The sequence below is a fragment of the Pogona vitticeps genome, chromosome 4 (genome assembly GCF_051106095.1).
Source record: "Pogona vitticeps strain Pit_001003342236 chromosome 4, PviZW2.1, whole genome shotgun sequence".
Taxonomy (NCBI): domain Eukaryota; kingdom Metazoa; phylum Chordata; class Lepidosauria; order Squamata; family Agamidae; genus Pogona; species Pogona vitticeps.
This window is the reverse complement of record NC_135786.1, coordinates 173,258,796-173,278,862: the sequence shown is the minus strand read 5'-3', so window position 1 is coordinate 173,278,862 and position 20,067 is coordinate 173,258,796. Positions and strand designations below refer to the sequence as shown.

Below are 20,067 nucleotides of genomic sequence, written 5' to 3'. Positions count from 1 at the left end.
ACGCACACACACGCACACACACACACACACACACAAACACACACACACACACACACACACACACACACACACACACACACACACACACACACACAAAGAGAAACCAGGAGGAAGAGTAGGGAAAAATATTGCCTTAGCAATAGGAAGGCTGACATAAAATGCCTGTGTAATAGAGATCCCAACATGATTGCTTCTGCGCATGATGCTCTATATCAAAACAGGATTAAAGAGCTATAGTTTCAACCAATGTTTTTACCTTCAGTCACATCAGTATTTCACCTCCTCCCTTTTATCAGCAATCCCAGACACAGTGCTCTGTCTTGGCCACTAACCCTAACTTACTTTTGCTTTTGATCATGGTATTCCTTATGCATGCAGCCATCTTCAGTTTCTCTCTCTCACACACACACCTTTTCTTTTGTCTTGAATACGTTTTTTAAATAGTGGTGTGCCCTGGCTCTGGAGAAGAGAATCCAAAGGAGACAGAAGAGACATTTCCAGATCAGCTGCTGGGTAGGTTCTAAAAGCTGCCACTTGCCCTTGGGTCAATTTGCACAGTCCCTACAAATCAGTAGAGTTTGCTTCAGGTTTGAGGGGTTTAAAATGCTGAAATTTGAAAATATATCTATATGGTCGACACAAGCTGAAAGTCAGCAAAAATGAAACAAATGCAAGAAGCAAAGTAGGAGATTGGCAGCTGAAAGTTGAAATCTCTGCTGGAAACTCCAGTAACTGAGCCCATGGGGAAGGTTTGGACTGACCTTATCAGACTTTGTTTCTGTCCACCTGAACAAGGCACATCTAGAAATGGCAAAAGAAGGGTGAGACATTACTGACTGGACTGGCAATATTCCAGACTTTTCCTCCTTTTTTATTTTAATTTTTTATTATTTTAGCCACACTAAGACTTCATTATACCCAGCAATCAGTGTGTATATAAATGTGGGATGAATGCTTGATTCCCTTGCACAGGCTCTGATTAAATAGTTCAAAGGAGCACTGGTAGTATATTTCCCCCCTTTCTCTGTCTCTCTCTTTAACTTTTTCATGTCTAATACTAACTGGTACAGGATGGATTTATGGAAGGGCAGGAGCCTAGTCTGGGAAGGAGGGATGGAAAGAAGGAAGCTGGTAGACATCCAGGCTCTGCCACCCCTTTCTCAAAATTGATTGTGCTGCATAGCACCTGCTGTGTCAGGTTTAAAACCCCTTGTTTTCACCATTCACAGTCCCATTATTCCCAAACTGGAACAGGCTTCCAGTCAAGGTGTCCCAGGCTCCATCCCTCCTGATAATTAGGAAATTAGTAAAGATCGAACTCTATAAGGCAGCCTTTAAGAAATATCTCCAAATGTTGTTAATATTATTTTTTCAAGTTAAGTTTTTCTTTTTTTTTTTTCTATTAAAGAACACACTCACAGTATTGCCATGTTAGTTGTGTTATATGGGAGTGTTATATGGGAGTGTTATATGGGAGTGGAGGAGCTGGAGGATGGTTGAGGGGTTTTATATCTTACTCCGTAAGCCTCATAGAGTAGTAGATGTTCACTAATGGGGTTGTATACAAACCAACTCAATATGTAACTACATAATAATCACATTGGACTATATTTGCACATCCCTACTTTTTAATATTAGCATGTATGTGGGTTAGTTCTTCATTTTGAAGAATACCATCTCCATCAAATTGAAATTCGCCATTTTGGAAGAAAAGAAAAGGGAGGGGAGGGAAAAGCAGCAGTAAAAGTAGAGGTAGTTAACAGTTAAGGCTGAGCAGTGACACACAGATGGACAGCTAGGTGACTAACTAGTTCAATATGAGTCCAAAACATTCATAAAGAGGGCAGATTAGCTGATCCTTTGCTCGTTGGGCTGTTGAGATCACATGGATGACATTCAGTCCTACCCCTATGTAACAATCAAATAAATACACAAGAAATGAGGGTGTTCTAACCCTCACCCCCTCTGTTGTAATTTTCTCTCATTGAAAGTGAAAGATTCTGAAACAGAGAGCTTCCGTTACACGAAGAGGTCCTTGATTAATTTCTCAGCCATGAATTGCAAAGGTATAGGAGAAGCTCAATATAGGACAAGCTATTTTTGGAGTTGTTGTGTTTCCACACAAGTGCATGATGGAGGAAGTGAAACCAGAACCTTTATAGAATGTCTGAAAGGGGCTACTAAATGAACATGTTCTGGTTGGTGGTGGGGGTATCTATGCCATTAAAAAAGACAGAAAGAAATAGTCTCTTGCAAGAGGATCTGCCTGCAACATATATTTCAATGAGAATAATGTTACATTTTTATTTTCTATGATAAGTACACACTCACAGAAACCCATCAGCACCTTTTATCCTGTAGCATTTATGTTTTCAAAATTGGCTTGATCACCCTTGAACAATCTGAAATATGTCTACATCCCCTTGCAATCCTGCACTCCTCATTCTCTCTATCCGTATTTTGAAACCCAAATGAATTTGATTAGGCTTTAATTAAACATGATGTTGATTAGGGATTCAGCACTGAAAATCCACATGCACACATACAGAATTATGCACAGAGAGAAATATATATGCACAGATGTAGCATTTAAAGAGTGTCCTACTTGAATTGCTACATTAATGAAGGCATTTTGTATAGATGTCTAGAGAAGCATCAAGTTTTGGTATTGTGTGTGTTGCAAAAAATATTTTGCAGACACATGCAAGCATAGATCGAGTCAGTTTCAGTGCCTTGCCACATTCTAAAATGATTAAAAATAAAAATGTAGGACAAGACTTTGTAGGTGAAAAATAAGAAACACGAGGGTAAAAGAAATCTTAATTTTTCAGATTTCCTTTTGGGAAAGAATGCCAGTTTCAAACTTCCAACACTTTTGAGGTGGGACTTTCTCCCCAGAATGAGAATTTAATGAGATTATGTGTCAGAGCAAAATTAAATGTAATGAGAAATGTGTCTTTCCATTTTCCATGTAAGAAGTTTTAGTCTTTATTTTTCAAAATGCATATTGCATTGTGGGAAGGGGACTGCAGGTAAATAATGAAATAATTTTTCATGGTGAAAAAATGTAACCCTACCCAGTTGATGCAAGTTTTATTTAAACAAACAAACAAACAAGCCAAAAACTGTCTCTAAATTGCAAAGACAACATTCACATTTATGCCCATACCCAGTCATGAACAATGACTCTGCCTGTGTCATATGTACTTTGACCCTCAAAATGCATTCCATTACACAGACCAATTCTGTGAATTTTAAAAAAAGTACATGTAAGGAAAGATGGCAGGTGGATATAAAAAGAAAAATACTGGCTGGAATCCTATTGATGATTTGTGCATGTCTTAGTGAAATTACGTAAACTGCACTCACAGATTGCCATTAATTAAGAAGTTACCAGTTGCATTCCTGGTTGTGTGGCCATAGTGTGACCAGGCACACTACCAAGAATACAATCAATATGTCATCAATTAAAATGAATTCCCCACTGCATCATAATTCATGTGTGAATCACTAATAGATTTCAGGCCAATAATCCTATCTCCTATGCTGAGATTCGAGTTTACCTCTGAATGACAAATCCAAAGTAAGCTAAGTTGCAAACTAGTAGATATGGGAAAAGTTTATGTCATGAAAACTGGATGTCATCGCATATTCAAGAAATTCCCTTTGTTGATTGATTGCTATCATTAGGCCCAGTCCAAGACATTTTGCTCCCTGAGACAAAGCAGGGAATTGCGCCTTTGGCCCATCCAAGTCAAATAACGTAATATTCAACACCAAGCAGGTTATTTTGGCACATGAGGTAGAAAATCCAACAAGCACCTGTACCCAAGCCTCACAGTAAACATTAAAAAGTAACACAATAAATAACAGATTTATTAGCTGCTATTTTGTAACATCTAATGGCAGGGCAGACTGTGGTTTCTTCTTATTTTTACTGTTAGAAAATGTACTAACATTTTCCAGTGGTATAGTTAGAACTGATCCTCGGGGCTCTGTTTTTCTGAAGGGCTCTAAATGACCATCCAGAGAGTGACAAGTTGGAGAATGGTTCCAACAGAGCTGACTCTGTTTGCTCCTCCCCCCCTTTTATAACATTTCACAGTTATGAGACTGCAGGCCAGGCATTTCCAAGGTTGCAGAAATTTGTTTTGCAGAATGCTGTAACAAGCATGCAATGGAATAATTCCACATAATTTTCTGTGTCCACTCAAGGCATCTCAAGCTTGCAATTTTGCAAAGCACAGATCACCCTGTTGGGGGTGGGGGCTTCCAGTTCATGCAGTGGGTTCATGTTTTGCCCCATATGCAAGCAGCTAAAAAAGAGGAAGCATGTTTGGAATGTATTGTTAGAAACACACTGTTAGAAACAAAAGGATGCTGCCCATTGTGATTAATATGATGGCATCAGGAACACACTCGGAGAACATTGGAGGCAGGGCTTCATTGCAGTACAGCCAGCAGCTCTGGGGAACAGCTCCCTGGAAAAGCTGGAACCACCCAGTCTGGGGTCCCTGTAGAAATGGGGGATCAAAGGAGAGACTAGGAGAGGTCTCTCTGAAGCAGTTGGTGAGCAACAGAGGAGGAAGACTGGACAGCAACCCGGGATTTCTTCCTTGGGAAAATTCACCCGAGAACAGATCGGATGCGGGAGCCATCTTGGCAGAGAGCTGTGAGCAACCCACCCCCTGGAGGAGAGGAGAACAAGCAATACGGCATTGAAAATACTGTATATAATAACAAAGTAAGTTGAAGCTTTTGATTTATGAACAACCCCATTAAGCTGAAAAAGAAATCAGAGTGAAAATATTTGGCCGAAAGAAGATAAGGAGTAGCAAGTTTTGTTTACCAGCCTGCTTCTTCAAAAACGAAACTGACTCTTAAACAGCAGACTGGTTCAAGGCCAAAAGAGAAATAGTGAGACAGGAAAAAAATTGTTTCTGGAAAAAAATCCCAGAGTGAAATGCCACTGGACAGGATTTAAGAGACTGAAATTTTGTGAATGCTGTTTAGCCTAGACCTTTTTCCCTCCACTGTGTGGGACTCTGATAATAGAATCTTGCTAGGTTTTTGGGAGAAGAAGGAATCAGCTTTTAGAAGCAAGAAAACAGACAGAGAATCATCATCTAGACGACGTGGGCAACTGGACTGAGCAGTTAGGAAAACCAGGACTGGAGGTTTTTTTAATTGAATATTTGAATTAATGGAAAGAACATTAGACGGACTGATATCTATTGGACAGTCTGACTCCCTGTGACTGCTGTCTAGTTTGGATTTGCTTTGGCTGGACTGTGTGGGACTCTTATAATAGAGTTTTGTTAGGTTTCTGGAGAAAAGGGAATATTTTTTGCCACGGTTGTATTTTAAATTGTTGGTCTAGAAGTTGATTTGTATATTATAATATCTGTGTGAGGATTGGAGGAAGAACCTAGGGGATGCTTATAATGTTTGGTGACATAGTTGTATTTATACAGACCCTACTCACTGGAAAGATCGAAATGGCCTCTGAAAAATTAAAATATCAAATGTTGGGGACTTTGTCTGCCCAATCTCAAAATCTGGGAATAGTGGCACAAAAATCAGACAAAGAATGGCACAATGTAAAAGATAATAACAGCAGGATTCCAGCAAGAAAATGAACATCTTAGCCAGATAGAAGATCTGATAAAAGAGAAGTTATCAGATGTTAAACAATAGTTAAAGGAAGCTGTACCAACTCCAGAACTGCTTTTATTGAGTACGATACCAGGTAACATAGATGGGATAAAGAGTTACCCAGTGAGCTATTTAGCTACTACAGTCAGAAAATGCTACATTAAAAATTGGACTGCTGTCCTGGATTCATCCTTCTCTTCCAAAAACTGGAAGAAAGCAGAGTTATGGAAACAAGAGGAGCTTACTGAGAAAATATGGGAAGCAACAGAAATGGATACTCTTTCAGATGTGCTGAATGACTGTCCAAATCAAAAGGAAATTGAATGAAGGGATTTATTCTACAAATGGCTTCCATTTCCTGATAGTGTTGGAGTAACTTAGACTTCAACTACCATATTTTTCGCTCCATAAGACACACCTTTCCATAAGATGGACCAATTTTTTAGGATAAGAAAACAGGAAAATATAATGTGTTTTCTTCTCTCCATAAGACGCACAGACTTTCCACACACCCCTGTTTTGTGGGGGGAAAGTGTGTCTTATGGTGCGAAAAATACAGTAAAACATAACTGTAAGTTGATAGCTGGAGGGTAATCAAATATTTTAAAAAATCAGAAAATTGATTTGTTATTGAAATATGAATAGATTAATGATTGCATATTCTGTGTTCTCCTATCCCCCTAACCCTTTCTCTTTCCCCCCACTTCCTTTAACTTTTTGTATTCCCTGCCCTATTCTTAGTTATCTAAAAAAATATTTAAAAAAGGAACACACCCCATTTCCTCTACAGTGATGAGGGTGCCATGATTTCAGTGAATTAAAAACACAAAGCTGCCCATGCTCAGAGTAATTTAGTTAACCAAAGCAAAGAGATTTTTTTAAAAGAATAATTAATTTGAATTAATTGATTAGTTAAATTTATTTAATCAGGAATCTGGAAACAGTGGTGAAGTATGGAAGTCTGAAAGAAAGGAGATGAGAAATCTTAATTTATACACTTCTCAATTGAAGCAAGTATCTAAGGAGCAAAACACCATGTGACCTACCAAAAATTTCTTTTCCCTCCAGCATTACTAGTTGATCTGACTTGAAAGAAATAACACTTCTAGATACATGTAAGCCTATTACAGCAGAAGAAAATCTAAGTCTTTTCCAAGGAATCATGTTGGAGTATAGGTTCATGGCATACAGCTTCATAATTCTGTAATGAAAAGGGGTCTAACTACATTTTTTGAGGAGAAACCAACAAGCTCATTACAGCGTGCCCCAAATGGCACACTTGAACAGAAGTCATACAACTGCCTTTCTGAAAAACAAATAAAAATAAAACATGCAGTTCTCTTTGTAAGTCAGCAATATTTTAGTCCTTGAAGCCAATGTATTGTTAATATCAGTTTCCTACCTAAGAAGTAGTAAACAGCAAAACTGTGCCTTTGGAGAATTAGCAGAAGGCTTGATATTTCAAAAAGGCCAAGACAGCATTGATCTCAATGTTCATATTAACTGCAAGTGGTTAATGTCTTTGGGAGTAAAATCCTGGGTTAAATAGTTTTCCTTCCTCTTGGCAGTTTTCTAAAAGAAGTAAAACAAATGAACACCACAAAGCATTTTCCTTCTTTGTGGAGAAACTTCAATGATCAAAATATTTCAGATGGATTGTAGCAAATTACAGAGCTCTTTTGAGAAAGCTCTATGAATTAGAAACAAAAGTAGTGTTTCATCATCATCATCATCATCATCATCATAGAACTGCAGAGCTGGAAGGGATCCTATGGATCATTGAGCCTCCCAGTCCAAGTCAGGGAGGCACAGAGGAGAATCAAACTCTCAAATATCTAAACCACGGAGCTGTTCAGCTGTTTTTCAGAATATAGTAGGCAGTTATTCAAATGCAGCAGACCCATCTTGCTTCTTCCTTTACCCCAATAATTCACCATGCATGATGGTTTCTTCATGATGACTCACACAGGGATTCCCTACTAGCTAAAAGCATGAGATAATGGGCATCTATGGTTGGATATTTCACCTCTTTACATTTTAGCAAGTAGTAGGCACCGTGGCTGGGTACAACAAATACAGGAACAGCACTGGTGGAAAGTCAGCTTTTTTTCTGCAGCACCAAAATAAAGTTACCTTAGTTGCCATTTTTCTTATTAGTATTAATTTTAAAAAGTCCTTGCACACACAGAGACAGAGCATGTGTTGATTGGAATGGAAGACTAAGTTCGATATTTCAGTTTCACTTCCTCCCTAATGCAAATATCTGAAATTTGAAGTTCTCTCCATCCAGAATATGAAGGGATGTTATATCTATTTTTTAAAAAACAACAACGCTCAACCATTTGCAGAGACTCAATTCAACTGAGCCATTCTGTCTCCCATTACATCCACAGAATGCCCGCCTATAAGTCAACAGGCAAAGAATGCAACCAGAAGAATGCTCACATTTCCATCCAGAGAAAAACTGTGTTTCCTCAAATAATGCTGGATTTCCTGTATCCTTTGCCTCATGATATGCTTTTAGCTTCATTAAAGGATGGACTCAAAGAAATTGCATTTAACTTAGCAATACGAATAGCAAATGACTTTTTTCCGAAGACATTTGAGGATATCACACAAAAACGCTATCCTAGTAACTCTTGCCTACAAAAGTTGCATTGATTAAGAATGGGGCATGCAAATTTGCACTGAATAATTTGTTCAGCATTTTTTCATTTAAATACAAAATTCTGTGAAGCAACAGCACTTTAAATTTAGAGAGTGAGAAAGTTACCTTTCAGAGATAACAGAATACCTTTAGCCATACTCGCTGGGTGATTCTTGGACATCGTCTGAAAATGTAATTTTTCCAAGCTCTGGTTACACCTCAATATTAAACTGAAAAATCTTAACTGTTCCAATATCAAATGTACTACACAACTAATTAGCAAAGGATCTTGAGCTGGTTTGGACGAAGCCACTGGCAATGGTGCGGCTAAAAAATATTGTAAATAAATAAATAAATAAATAAATAAAATAAATCTCCCAAAGACACTTCCAACTCTTTGATTCTGTACTTGTAACAAGAGAAGGGTTAACTAAAGACAAAATTGATCAAAATTTCTGGACAGGTCTGGCTACCACAATTATTAAATAGATATTGGGGGTGCTACCTGATCTGCTCCAAAATATATGATTTGGTCAGGATTTTCTTGGATATATTCTGTTGTCAAAGAAGGTTATCATCCCAGCCGTAGCCTTTGCAAATGAAAAAAAATATGACTTAGTACCAAATTGGAAAATACTTTCATCATATCATTAGAAATGGAGCTGCTTAAAAGCTAAAAGATATCCGTTTATCCAAACATGGGTTTGTCTCATTTTGCATGCTACAGATGAGCTTCTGCTTTAAGATTGGCCATCAGCAGGTAACATGCTTGAAGTATGATTGTTCAGGCATTGAACTTTGAATGAATTATACATCTGGAAGAGGGAAATTCATAATGCCAGGAAATAATGCCTTTTCCTTAACATGCACATTGACCCTTAGATGCATTTCCCTTCAAATCCAAGAGATGTGCTAATTGAGTGTTTTTGAAAACTGAGCACCTTTCCTATGCATTGCAGTTGCCCCCCTCTGCTCCTCCCCCCGTCACAAAAGCCTATTTCAAATGGCTGGAAAATTCTCCAGAACGGATTTCTAAACTGTATTAGGGGATTCAGTGAGAAAGAAGAAAAACCCATTATGTCAGAGTGTATTGAATCTAGTTCTACATCGGACAGCTTATGACTTAGTGGCAACTGTCTTTTCAAGTAACAGGGCACTAATTATTTACAAATAATATCTTAACCATGTAAAAGTAGATAATGTTGCAATGATTTTGTTTGTTTAAAGTGAAGTAGACAAGAATTATGTGAATTTGCATTGAAGGATTTTATGTAACTCCTGAGTTTTGTTTAAAAGCAACTTTCATACCTGCGTGTGCAATGACACTAGGTTGATCCCGGATGCTAAACTGAAAAACCTCAAATTCTCTAGCATCAGAGGCACTGTCTCACCAAGTACTTAAGGCGAAAGCTGCTTGCAAGCCCAAGGATATATTCAGGAGACTATGAGGTCCTGAATAATAATAATATGTACATATGTGTATGTCTAGGCATGCATTTATCTTAATTTTCTGCTATATTGGCATTTTCCTGCAGGCAGTTATAAAAATGAATAGCTAGGCAAGGTCAAATGTTGCAAATGAGATAATCGGAAGACAGTAAATTGAAGACAGGATGATCTTTTGGAAGATCCATCAATAATTTACATGCAGTAATTTGTACTCTTTTCGGCCTCATCCTTTATCTGGGGCTGCTCAGCAATGTCGTCATCACTATACTGGGCAAAGAAGCTGGCCAATTGCGGCCAATTCTGCTGAAATAACATGCTATCCAAAATAAGCCTTTCCTGCCGGGTAAGCAACAACCCAGTGGGTGTTTCTGAGCCAGCAGCATTTAGCAAGAGTTTAATATTGCCAAGAACAGAAACAGTGACTTGATTCTGCTTATGTATGTAGAGCTTAGCCTGAAAGCTGGCAAAAACTTGGCCAAATTAAAGGACCATCTCCTGAGCCACGGTCTGGAGCCAGAGATGCTATTACCAATTTAACATTTATCTAGTGTCAACAGCACACATCAAGGGCTCCAAGGGGACACAAGTCCCAGTCTGAGAGTTTCCTGTCCATGTCAAATTGACAGTAAAGGGAGAGGAAAGTTCAGATGTGAATAGAGAAGGAGCAATGAGCAAGGAGGGCAGGGCTGGCAGGAGGGAAACACAGATTGGAGATCAGTGAAGAAACAGATATGGTAAAGACAGAAACACCACAAAAGCAATGTGCTGCCACTTCTGGAAGTGGGAGTGCAATTCTCATTTTATCCCTATTTTATTTAAAAGAGCTTCATTCCTCTCTCCAGCCTTACACAAACACACAAACACTTTCCCACTTGTTTTATTCTTTTCTTTGGGGGCCATATCAATTTTTTTTCCAATTATCTTCTGGTTTTATCACAATTGCCATCTCCTCTTATAAGGTTTAGTTTCTTTAGTGTGTTTGTTTGGATGTTGTTACAGAGGTGCTAGAAAGGCAGGGTTCTTAGTCATAGGAGGTCTATAAGGACTTGTCCAAATGGGTATATAGATCACTATTTGAATCACTTTTGGTGTGGTTTGGTTTGAACCAAACAACAGCATCCACTTAAATTGATCCATCCTGCCCATTTAAGAGCTGCCCCACTCTTTTCTGGCAAAGTACTAGGGGCTTTTGTTTTCTTGGTATGCTTCAGCGCACTCCTCAGTACCCCATTTCTTAGTCTGCATGGATGTATTTCAAACCCAAATGGAGCTGTGGGCAGCATTGTCTGAGGTGATAACCCTGTGGCATATTAGGTGGGTTGTGACATTAAAAGAGAGGATGGAGAAACCTCCTCCTCTATTTTTGTCTACTTTTAAAAAATATCTCCCTAATTGTCACCACGTCGTTCAAATACCATGCTAGGCTCAAGCTCTGCTGTTTCAATATGCCACTTATTTTATTTAACAAAAGGAGACAAGGGAAAAAGGAAAGTCACTGAGGACCCTGAATGACAGCTGTGAGGAAAGGCTATGTTGACTCCATGGGCTTCACCCCACAAGGCAAACCCAGGCCTAGCAGAGAAGAAAAGAGGTTACCTGCTTTCTGTCTCCTCAACCTTCACCCCAATGTTTTCTGCTCATGCTGCTACTGCCCTCAGCTGCTACCTCCTTATTCTTATGGGAGAATGAACATCTCTAGTATGAGAGGAATGATTGCTCAAGTGAGAGATAAAACAGATCACACTGAAGATAAGAAGGTTTTAAATATGAACCAGACCCCTCCAGATTCCTCTGCTTGGACAGGCCTTAAGTGCATTCAGCAAACATACTTGCAAACTCCTTCAAACACCTTTGTGATCGACACATAAAGATATGCAGGATAGCGAGGTAGATGGGAACAGTGTGAGCTAGAGTGGTTCACAAAGTTATTGCCCTTTGACATTTTCATGCTAGGACTTACTTTACCAGGGAATGTGAATTTGAGATAGCCACAGAATTAGCCACAGAATTTTCCAGTTGTAAAGGAAATCCATGTTATTTGTTTTAGTCATTGTTTTAGTTAGCAACAGGCTTCAGAACTCCTCTCATACTTGTCAGATTCTAAGATAAAGCATAAGCCCTTGAAGGCACATTCTTCTTTTTCAAAATCTGAAGCACATTTGGTGGAAATATGAGGGAGAAAATGTCTGAATGGCTTTTTATGGGAAGCCCATCTAGATTTGTTTCTGAATATTTTCTGCCTGCAGGCAAAACCATTGTTGTTTACATAGGCCTATGTGCTGATCTGTGTCGAGTCACACTGGTCACGTGAACACAGCAACTCTCTTCAGACAATTTCGCAACTGGTTTTAACTAATTTTTAAATTTAAGTTATTGACGCTCTGCTTTTTTTCTTGTTTCCACCTTGCTTTTATCGTATGCTTATTATATTTTATTATTCCTGTTCTTCATTTCAAACATTATTATATGGAAAGGTGGGATACAAATTTAATAAAATACAATTTAATAAAAGGTGGAATACAAATTTAATTAAATAAAATATAGACCATACAGACATGGTTAAAGTTGGGCTTTGACCAGAGATGGGGAATTTGTCCAAGAGACACAGCTGAGTTTGAGGTGAGCCACTTAGAAATCTGGTTATGTTGTTCATGGCAGCAAGCTGCCAAACTGAAGGCCTAATTCTGAGAATAGAATTTTTTACAGATAGTAAGAAATGAGTTTATTTAACAGCTGAAGCTTAAGTGGTACCCTTGTATTATAACATTTAGTCATATTGGCAGGAAGGACATAGGAGATAAGGCATCAGATTAAGATTTCTAGTTAACCTATGCTGAGGATCTATCAAGTGGATACTCACCAGTTAATTAGTAGTTAACCAGGGTGAGGAGTTTTGGCCTTTCAGATATTCTGGGCTAAAACACACATCATCATTCTCAACTAACCATTCCATCTGCAGCTGAGAGAAATTGTTGGCTAAAATATCTGGAAAGCCAGAGGTTCCCTCCTGCGTTTCTCCTCTGTAAACCCCATGTCTCATTTTGAGGCATGAGTTCTTCACAGAAGATATGGTTCCATGAAGATATTTGGGTTCTTCCCCAACAATTTCCGATCATCCCAGCACCTGCTGTCAAAACAATATCATTAGGAAGGAAAAATGTGTCTTAGGAAGGGGGAACCCTTGGTGATTGAGAGCTCCAGTTCATACCTTGTTAAAACAAAATAATGTTTTTCTCTTTTCTGTGGTTGTGGATTATATCCAGAGTTGGCATAGTCCTTTGATTAGAGTATGCACTGAAGACAGGTAAAACCAGCAAGGTTTCAGGGAGCTGTCATGCATTTTATGCTCCTTCAAAATAATGTGTGCCAGGAGATGATAGGTTTCCTGGGGATTGTAAAGAATGAAGATGCAACGTATCTTTTATATCTCAATGGTGCACATTTTAAGACACACGGTGTAAGAATTAATGAATCACATAAACCACAGCATCAAAAAGGCTTAGTTAGGATTAATGTGGTGTAACACTAAAGAATGCAGTTATTGAGGCTGACTTATTGTATCTGTTTTTTGTTTGTTTATACACTCCCCCCCCCCAAGGTAAAAAGAAACTCTTGGGAAGCAGCAAGTCTGTGTGGTAAAGTAGTACTGGTAAACTTTGCTACCACATAAAATCTGGAAACAGCTAAGAGCCAAACCACAACTGCCATTTACCATACAGTTGGCTGTTAATACCCCCTTCCCAGCTAATCAAGACTTTAACCCTCTGTCTCCCACTATAGCCATTGTGGCGGACTGCCCACATGTCACTCCTGTCAGTCATTGTAGAGCTCTAGTGCAGGAGCCTATGAGAGGACAGGAGGGACGGAGTCAACAGAACAGAGTGAGAGAGTCAGTTAGGGAGAAGATTGTGAAGTGTTTAGACAAGAGATTGGTTGGTATGTTAGAGAATATAAAAGAGTTACAAGTAATAAGAAATACTGAGACAGACAGAATATATTGAGACCTTGATTAAAGTGAATGAATCCAAAGAAGCATACATGTAATCAAATCCACGTTTATTGAATGACTAATAAAAGAACATCAATGATTTTTTTCTTCTGTGATTTACCCACCAAACCATAAATAAACCTTGTTATATTTGGCAGCAATAGTTTGAGATTCATAACTGGTACAGTGAGGGTAATATCCTCTGGTGGCAGTGAAAAGGGGTGAAAAGAACAAGCCGTGTCTGAAGGTGAACCCATGTGAGTGGGAAAACAAACAGGGGACACTGGGGGTGCACAACAGCCATGATCTAGACTGAGTCCCTTGAACCAAATAGATGGATGGGAGAACTTCCCACAAACAGGAGGACTAATAGATATTGAGACTGAAGATGCAGCAAGCTATTAGATTAGATTCTCATCATTTAGACCAGTGGTTCCCAAGCTTGGGTAACTGATTGGTATTTTGGGACTAAAATTCCCAGAAGCTTTCACCAACAGCTCTGTTGGCTGGGGTTTGGGGGAGTTGTAGTCCAAGAACATGTCGGTTACCCAACGTTGAGAATCAGTGTTCTAGACCATCATCTTGACAAGATTCCATATTTTCCTGAAGGAGGAGGAGGAGGAAAAGGAAGACTCACCTGTAGACCATGATAGGACAATTTTAAGAGGTCTAGAGGCTGCATAAACTGATCCCTAGACAAAGGAGGGTTAAACTTGTTCCTATGAACCACCCCCAACTGTTTCTTATGAAAATGCTTTTTTTTTAATTAAAAAAGACTGCGTGTACCAAAAACCCATGATACAATTGTCTCTTCATATCCCCTGGAGGGCACACAGGATCATTTTGAGGGGCTGCTTTAGGCACTGCTGGAGGCACATTTGCACTGCTGGGGGTTTCATGATGGCCTCAGACTACTTTGTGTTCTCTCCCACTCCAGTCCTTATAGAAGCGGGAACATAAAGCAAAGTACAGGGTCACTGTTTTAGAAAAATGTTTTATGTCTGGAGGGGGGGACGTTTTAAGTGTCACCTGCAAGGAGTGAGGCCCTTCACAGTCTGACAGGGTCTTACAGATCCTCTCCTAATTCATTAGATAATGTTGCAAACCTGGCTTTAACTGGTTTGCAGCTTCCCGATTCCTGATTTGCAGATCTACCTGACAACAGTGAATAGGTAGCAATAAAACTATGTGAACAAAAGGGAGAAAACTGCTTGTACCTTATGTTAATAACTAAGGTGACATGGCCTAGAGCTATTATCTTTACTGCTTCACAGCTGACACATCATAATATCTGAAAAGCTTGCTTTTTTGGACTACAGTTTACATGCTGGCTGAGGGATTCTGACGGCTGTAATCCCAAAAAGTTATTTTTCTGTGTCTCAGATTTTATGGGCTTTGTGGGCTTCCAGAAAACTGTCCAGTTATCTTTTATCTTCCATGATCTTCTGGGAAGTTTTTTTTGGGGGGGGGTGAGGTGCTATTCATAGGAAACAAATAGCTAAGAAAAATATTAAGAAAGGCAGAGGAGGAGAGTAAGGCATTAAAATTGTTTCCTAGTTATTTTTGTTGTTACTTTTGCTAGTCCTATTGTGCTTATGGTTGCTGCAAATCTTAGATTTTTAGAAAGCAATTTCAAGCAAGAATAAGGAAATGGTAAAGTTATTTTGAAAACATTCATTTTTCATTTATTTGTCGAAACAAATTGTCACTGCCCTTTGAACTGCTTGCCCCATGTTCGACTTAGTCAAATGAATTGTATACCTCTGTAAATGTCCACTGGATATTGATGTATTTGTATTTATTTGGAAGCACAGATTGGGAAAAAATACTTTCTTGTGCAGAAACTCCTCGAGTTCCTCAGCTAATATGGTCAGTGAGTATTTGGGATACTGTGGCCTCAAATGTAGGGTTTCCAAACTCTGCTGTCAATCTGACTTCCTACTACATTATAGCTCATAGCAGTGAAGGAAAATAGCAGCTAATGGGATGGGGTTTAGAAAGGATGTATCTTGAGGAGAAATAGAAGCAAGGTATGGGAGGATAGTGCTAAGGGCTCTCATACTGTCATTTGATTTCTATTCATTTCTGTACATGCCAGCAAAATGAATATGCTTATAAGGGGGCATGTGGCATTCCCGCCCTCCTTTGTCACATTCTTTCAATTTCTATGCCTGGTCTAAAGAACAGGTTTTATTTGAACGTAAGTTCTACATATAAACAAGAATCCAGATTCTATGCAGGTTTTTTTTTCATGTATGTAAAGACTACATCTGTGCAGGATGCTTCTCTTTAGATCCACAAAAAATGCAGTTTACAGAGGGAGATGGTAGATGTGTGAATCTTGCAGACAAAAAAGAAAGGGAAAAAAAAGGCACAGCATCTTTGGTCACTTCAGAAACTAACAATCTCTATTTGGCACAACATTTTGCAGGTTGCAGCCCACCTTATCAGATGCATAGAGTATTAGCTTCAGTTTCAAAATGAATATTGCACATATTCTTGGGTGAGAGGATATAATTAGTGATGTGAAGAAACTGAAACTCAAGGAGTACAGATGTTGTTCAATACCAACTGTGGTCGTTGAAAACCCATTCGTTGGTGGCACTGAGAAATTAGCACAGATGTGGTGATTAACATGGAGATTGTGATGCAAAGTTAAGATGGCAAATAAAGTTAAGGTAAGATATTTGCTGGTAATAATAATATATTTAGACTAGTGGTGGTTGTGGGTTTTTTGGGCTCTTTGGCCGTGTTCTGAAGGTTGTTCTTCCTAACGCTTTGCCAGTCTCTGTGGCTGGCACCTTCAGAGGACATCTTCAGAGGGGCTGGGGAAAAAAAAAAAGCAAGCCCTTTTGGAATGCACTGGGGCTGGAAAACACACACACACACAAATGCAAGCCACATTGGAATGCACTGGGGCTGAAAAACAAACACACCAAAAAACAAAAACAACACAAAAAAATGCAAGCCTGTGGCTGAAAAAAACAAACCAAAGAAAACAACAACACAGCAAGCCCCATCAGAAGGCGCTGGGGCAAAAAAAATCACAACAAACACACCAAAAAACATCACAGCACAGAAACATAACCTGCCCAGCCCAAACCCACCCTGCAAAACCCTGTAAATGTACTTACTCTGAAGCAGAAAGCAGCACCAGGCAGTCTGAAGCCTCCTCCGACGCATACACTCTAACCATTGGGGTGAAAGAGCTACAAGGAAGCAGCCTCTTTGCCAACCAATGGTTAGTATATTTGAATTGCCCGCCTTTTCCCCCCCACCTTTTTTTCTGTCGTAACTCGGAGCTCCAGTCGCAAGTCGAAGCAAATTTTTGCGGCCAGAGCTGGTCATAATTCGAAATGGTCGTATGTTGGGATGCTAGTAAGTCAAGGCACCACTGTATGTGTAGCCATGTCTGGTTGCTGCAGCCAAAGTGCTTTACTTGACATCTTTTATGAACCATTACTCACTTCTTGATGAATCTGATGAGGCGAGTTACAGTGCAGAAGAATTTGTGTGAAGGACATCTTCTTAGCCTTTAGGATATTGGTACATAACAAATTTGCTGTTCTTTTTTGACACCCAAAGTCTCTTTCCTGGGGTAGTCAGCTTACTTTGAGTAAATAATCATAGGTCTTGCCCAAGTCCTGCTGGCTGTTTGTCAGAAAAAATTGCTTCCGCTCACGTGTAAGACATATGACCCATATTCTATGTAGTTTTCCTTTCAGTGTCAATTTCTCTTCACTTTCTGAAGTACTATAGCTTTCAGAGGTTTATAACATTAGTTGAATCTCAGTTTTGAGGTGCTTCCAGATGCTGATGCTAGAAATAATATGAAATTTTATTGTGCATCCAAAACATGCAATTCAGCAAAACAGATAACAGCAAATATTCCTCTTTTTAATCTGCTGAAGGTACTATAATGAAGGAGAAAATCATTCTCTTCCTCCCTCCCATGCAGATCTCACTAAAGGCTTCCTGCAAATCTTTCCCTAAGTAGCATCTTAGGTAATTAAAAGAAGTAACTGAACAAAAAGATGCTAATAGGATAAAAGTCCCATTGGTAATAAATTAATCCTTCATCAAAACCTCTGAGCATAAACTAAAACCAAAAGGTCCTTTCCCAACAAAAATTAATTAAACTAAAATCAGTGTTTGAGATCTTTTGAAAACATTTTTTTTTATGTCAGGCTGTTTGCAGTATTGGTGCTAAAGAATGAGGAAACCATGAAATACAAAATTATAGTGGTTTGTTAGTAATCCAAGAGTGGTTACAGGACCTTTTTAATAGCAACTTCTGTTTTGTATATTTGTGCAAATATTGACAGCAAAAGGGAGCCTGTGACCCTTCAGATATCATTAGACCCTCATCAGCATAGCCATTTCTTTCTTTCTTTCTTTCTTTCTTTCTTTCTTTCTTTCTTTCTTTCTTTCTTTCTTTCTTTCTTTCTTTCTTTCTTTGATTTATATCCCACCCATCTGGTCTGGTCGACCACTCCGGGCAGCTTCCAATAAGGTTTATACGATAAAACATAAGAATTTTAAAAACAGTCCATAACACATACAATAATAAAACAAATAATAAATGAAAGAAAAAATAAAGAACAAATTAAATATTAACAGGAGGGAAGGCCTGACTTGGAAGTGATGGTAGAGGCAGAGTCCAGCATCATCTTGGGCACAGTGTCTCCCAGTTTAATATCACTATTGTATATAATCTGGATTTACTAAGGTCTGGCTCCAAAAGACACAGAAATAGTTTTGTGTGCCCATGAAAGCTTGGATGGCTTCTAATTCCAGTTGCAGACTCTTATCCCATAGCATTTGACAAATCAAATTGGAAAGGGGCCGAGTCTCTTCTTTACTTTTACCTCTTTTATTTTTATATTTATAGATCAGCCAGCTGAGCAAAGAAACAAAGAAATCACAAGGTATACAGAGACCATTCAGCCACTCAAACATGTAACATTTGAAGGAACAGGATGACTCAAATCTGCAGTAATGTAGCTCTTGAAAACTGCAACATACAAGAACTTTGAATCTGAATTGTGCCAGATGAGCAGCATGTTGCATAAACTGTATGGTCTGTGCTGGGTTGAACTGCTGGATCGCTCAGCAGCAGATCCAGAGGTTGGGAGATCAGTTCTCCACAGTGCCTCTTTGACAGGAGCTGGACTCAGTGATCTATAGGGTGCCTTCCGGTTCTGTAGTTCTAAGATTATTATTATCTTCTTATATTTGGTGAGCTGAGGAAAAGGAATAAACCCAAGAGAAGGTCAAACCTCCTTCTGGGGCTAGTCTCAACTCTTTGGATATAACTAAAGCATGGGTCTGGATCCCAGGCCATTTTTTCCCCTCAGGAAAACTGCTGCAACCCCTCTCATCTTCATTTTCCATGGTATAACAGCTGGATTTTTAAAATTCAGTCGGGATACACCCTAGCAGAGTATAACTAGAGTGGAACAACCCAAAATCTGGAGAGCGCCAAAACCTAGAGATGAATTTACTAGTGTGTGTTAGAAAAATAAATGGCAACCACTCCCAGCTCTTTTCACTTTCAATTTTTGACAAGCACAGATGTTTTCTTTCTTTTTGGTTGGCAATACCATATCCTCGTCCTCCTTCTTCATGGAGGGCAGATGTTCATACCTCTTGTTGTGGTGGTCAAGAAAGACTGTCACTTGCCCCAGATCCAAAATTCTTAATCCAGTTCAAAACCCCACTCTCTCACGGATTTTGGCAGTAGGGGATGCCTTTGGTGACAAATATGTCTTATTATGCTTTGTTTCTATTTGTTCTCAAGGATCCTGCATTTTTGCCATTTGAGGTTGCATGTTGGTGTTGTTTATTCAATTTATATATGGCCCCATAAGGCCAGAGCACTCTCTGGGCAATTTACAACAATTTTCTATTTCAGGGCCTTAGGAGCTAAGCCAAGAGCTAACAAAGGCAATCGCTTCTCCGAGCTATTACGGCTAGAAGGTTCATGGAATTTTAGGAGCATCTCTAGCAGAGAGAGAGAGAGACAGAAGACAGTGAATATTCAACAGGAGGATTAAAAATGCAAGCTTCTTGGCCTGGACAGCATCCTAAATTGAAAGTGTTCTCTGGGTGGCAAGGTTAATGAGTGTTATTTACAGAAAGTAATCTGAGAGCCTATTTAACATCAGCATCATGGGGAGATGAGCCCTGACCTAGTAAGTTAATAAATAGGGGTTTCTACATACATAAGACAGAAACCAAGCGCATAATTAGCAACCCTTTACAGCTGCATAAACCGGTACATTCTGAAAACATTTTATTCCACAAAAAGGAACATTTAAATGGAATT

General features: G+C 39.0%; 1 long non-coding RNA gene across 1 annotated transcript in view; it reads left to right on the top strand.

Annotated features, from left to right (window-relative positions):
• Positions 1 to 364: 364 nt before the first annotated feature.
• LOC140706896 (uncharacterized) overlaps positions 365 to 20,067 on the top strand; it is a 46,037-nt gene continuing 26,334 nt past the window's right edge. The window contains exon 1 of the long non-coding RNA XR_012086810.2: positions 365 to 513. This is a non-coding gene — a long non-coding RNA (uncharacterized LOC140706896). The remainder of the gene's footprint in view (positions 514 to 20,067) is intronic.